At 51.0% G+C, this 3,799-nt stretch overlaps 2 protein-coding genes across 3 annotated transcripts in view; one reads left to right on the forward strand and one right to left on the reverse strand.

Annotated features, from left to right (window-relative positions):
• Positions 1-2,916, reverse strand: part of LOC113201904 (gastrula zinc finger protein XlCGF57.1-like) — a gene marked incomplete in the record, with an annotated part of 13,704 nt that extends 10,788 nt beyond the window's left edge. Inside the window, 2 exon segments of the mRNA XM_052274531.1 lie at positions 2,441-2,549; positions 2,638-2,916.
• A 24-nt stretch (positions 2,917-2,940) lies between these two features.
• LOC113216149 (zinc finger protein ZFP2-like) overlaps positions 2,941-3,799 on the forward strand; it is a 24,231-nt gene continuing 23,372 nt past the window's right edge. For both annotated transcript variants that reach the window (XM_052274532.1, XM_052274533.1), the window contains exon 1: positions 2,941-3,206. The gene's annotated coding sequence lies outside the window, so the exon portion shown is untranslated. The remainder of the gene's footprint in view (positions 3,207-3,799) is intronic.

Raw genomic sequence — 3,799 nt, forward strand, 5'->3', positions numbered from 1 at the left:
TTTCGAGAGGTGCCGCAGTGCGCGCGCTCTAGAGGAGCGGCCGGCCGGCCCGGGCAGCAGAGCAGGAGAAAGTGATCGCATTCTTGGCGAGGTTGCACAATCTGCCGCCGCTCGGACGCCGCGCCACCGCGACCGGCGACGACCACGGCGACGACCGCCATGCCCCGCCACCACCAACCACCAGCCGGCCAGCAGCGTCCGCAGGGTCCAGCGGATGGGGTGGGGAAAAGGAGGGGCATAGGAGTGGGGGTCGGGGTGGGGTGGACGAGGTCCTTTGCATTCAGACAGTCAAGTCGACCGGGCAGCTCAAGAGCCGTCATCTGCAACAGCAGAGCACCATCCGCATCATGTGCACACACACGAGCAGCGAAAAACGTTCAACAACTCTTTAGGCTCTGAATAACGATTTCGCCTTCGAAACGATTACTTTTTACTACCGACTGCTTGGGAAGGGGGTGGGGGGTGGGGGTGAAGTAGTTGAAAAGAATTTTGGACCAAATAAGCTTGAAAAATGTAAGCTTAATCTGATTGCAGGGCGGCGAGGGTGGTGGTGGTGCAGCCCGCGCGCGAGCGTCTGCTCGGCAATGCCCGTAGCGCTGGCTATAAACAAGCATATAATCCCGTGCGCCGGCTTTATCGATTTGCGCGGGCCCCCTTACACGTGCCGCGGCCCGCGGCCCGGGTTAAACTTGAATGGGGAGGCCGCGGGGATGTGGTCTAGGAACACCGAGGACGAGGAGGCGGCAGCGGCAGCGGCTGCAGCTGCAGCGGCAGCAGCTGTAAGGGTGCGAGTAAAGAGGTGCGAGCATACACCGCCATACACCCCTTTGCCGCTCCTGCCGCCGGTGGGTAGGCAACCGTTTCGACGCCACCCCTTTGCCTCTGACCTGGAGGACACGCGGACGGACGCGTGGCCCGCGGCGGCGCAGCCTAGCGCATGCACCACAGCGTAGACCAGCGACCAGCCCCGCGCCGCGCTCGCGCGAGCAGTTTATGGATATGTGTCTGTCAGCGCGCAATGACTTTCGCCTTGCCTCTGGCTGGGCGCGGCGGCGGGGCGGGACGCACTGGAGCACTGGGCACGGCAGCATAGGGGAGGAGGGCTCATTCAAATAGCATTTGGAGCGAGGAGCGCGCGCCAAGGAACGTGACTTCGAGCGAGGGGAGGGGGAGACGCCAAACGCCAAGCCATATCGCATGTGTCTTCGCGAAATAACAGTCCCGCTCTGCCGTACGAGCCCCGTTCCCGTTCGCCCCGCCCGGCCCCATCGCCGCGGCGGCCACGCATCACTCCGGGGATCATTCTCCGCAGCGTGACAACTGCCGCCCGTGCCGTGAGGCCCCCTATGAGAATTTTACGGGTCGGCTCAGCGGCGCGAGACGTCGTCGTCGTCGTCGTCGTCGTCGTCGTGAATGGGGGAGGGGCCGGCCGCCGGCCAGCCGCGCGGGGCGCTGGATGGCGTGGCGGGGATAATACCGCTACTTTATTTTACTTTTATTTTTTCCCCTTGCACTCGGCCGCAGCAGCAGCGGGACGACATTCGCGTTGCAAGCCAGCCGCAGGAGGAAGCGGGCAGAGCGGCGGCAAAGCTCCGCTCCGCACCCTAAAGTCCGCCACGCCAAGCGAGCGCGCCGCAGATAAATTAACGCGCTGAGATTCCCCGCAATGTGTTCCGGGAAGGGCGACAAAGGGAGCTCGCGCCTCAATTAGTTTACGTCTGTTTAACAGAGTTAGGGCCCCGCTATGCGGTATGCGGAGCGCGCCCGAGACATCCCCCCGGCGAGGAGGGGGCTGCGGGCTGCAACGCTAAGGGGATGGCGAAAATACAAGCAAAAGTTTTATTTCTCCCTTTCCATTTTTGACCTGACATGATTCAGATTCATCTAGGATCACGAAATAACGCATTACGGTAAAGCTGAAATGCAGAAGAATAGGGGGAAGAAAAAAACGGAAATCGCTATGCTTTAACATGGTGACTTCCGTTTTCTTGTTCCCTGCATTCTTCTGCATTTCAGCTTTACAAATATGCTTTACATATTCTTTATGGACCATTGAATGTTAGAGAGAGAAACGCTTAGAGTTTTGTGACAGTTCATACAGTACTTCAAAAGCTTCAAAGCTAAATGTTGTTCCACAAACATCACAAGCACACTTTAGAAAGCCAATGGCAATCATCTGGTGGCAGCCTATATTACTTGTAAACACAAAAATTTGAGTTATACTATATTGTCCTGTAATGTTAAACGTAAATGAGATGGATTTAGAGAGGACAATATGAGATGGAGTAATCGCTTGTTGGCGTACAGAGTGAATATGTGGTTTAGCTGAACAAACATTTGTGGTTGAATCACAAATCTACAAAGGGGTTGTAATAATAACTACTCTAGAAATCACAAAACTATTATGGTCTTTTAAAGTTAATAAATTTGCATTACTCACCAATGTAGTGTCACAGCCAATGCGCTTGGTTGACTAGTTGAGGTTATATTTCCGTGCTGATGATTATTCACTAACAGAATGGTGGGTTCGAAGCGTTCTGTCTCACGATCTAAAAAATAACAGTACGCTCTATGACTCATAGAAGGAATATTTCAGAGGAGGTTCGACAGAATGGGCGATGATTCTAGCGTTCTTACATTAAAATGAGTCGACACCTAGTAGTCAACTGCACCATGCTGGCTGAACGTCTTTTAACAAACACATACACAAATAACACGAATGCAGACAATCTTTTCGACTCGATTTCCGAAATTTAAGTTTAAAAGGAGAAGAATATCGTACAATGATGAAGAGCTAACTTTTTCATTCAAACACTTTTGTCAAAACCAAATCACAATCTCCGAAATACGTCACTTGCGGCAACAGAGCCAGCTTCCACTCCCGCCCCGCGTTCGCTATTCATCGCACCGATTGTTTCACTGCAAATAGTGATTGTGCCCGTTGCCAGCAGGTGGCAGTAGCAGTGGCAGTGCCAGCCTTGTCGTGGAACCGTGCTAACCTCTCAAAGTCGTGAAGTCAATAAACACACGAGTGATTTTCTGTTTTTGAATGTAGCTAAGACGTGTAAGTGAAGTGCTAGTATTTCCTTGAATTGCTGTGAAAAAGCTTGGATTCCAATTACCGGGCCAGCACAAGAAGCACAAGATCAGAGTGAGCGAATTTAGTGTACCCGAGCCCTTCACGACCATCTCCATTCTACCACCATGTGAGTTTCTTTATTTTATTAATTCAACATGTATCGAAAAGACTGCTCATTTTGAAGGGAAAATTTTACGTAAGTAGAAGGTAGAATTTTAAGCTAATTAGCTAGTTTACTTGTTTAATGTTAAAGCGACAAATCTTTCAACCCAAGCAAACTGATAGTTTTACAAAAACTTCCAAGTTTTACTACACTGAGTTTATACTGCGTACTATCTTCTACAAGGTCTCATTCAGCATCATAAATAATTAATTGTAAGTGTTGGGCGCAACTTTGGTTGCATGTTCATTGCCGTTGTCAACTATTGAATTGATTATTTTTCAACGCATTTATAAATTTCTATAAACACTATGCAAGGAGTTTGACAACTCTCTGGCCATGCTACTCTTGGTTTGTTAGAAGTGAATTTAACTCTCCTTCACTGCTGTTCGGTCAGCTGTGGCTGTTGCAAATTCACTCGCTTTATATTTTTCATCAAATGTAGAATCTATTGCAACTGGCTAAGAGCTCACTTAGACATTTGCGACCACTATGGCTTCGAGCAACCGCATGCTGCAGGACCCCGCTCTGCAACAATGGGTGTCCGCCCCCGCCCTCCC

Source organism: Frankliniella occidentalis, unplaced genomic scaffold, assembly GCF_000697945.3.
Source record: "Frankliniella occidentalis isolate FOCC.00 unplaced genomic scaffold, Focc_3.1 Scaffold404, whole genome shotgun sequence".
Lineage (NCBI taxonomy): Eukaryota > Metazoa > Arthropoda > Insecta > Thysanoptera > Thripidae > Frankliniella > Frankliniella occidentalis.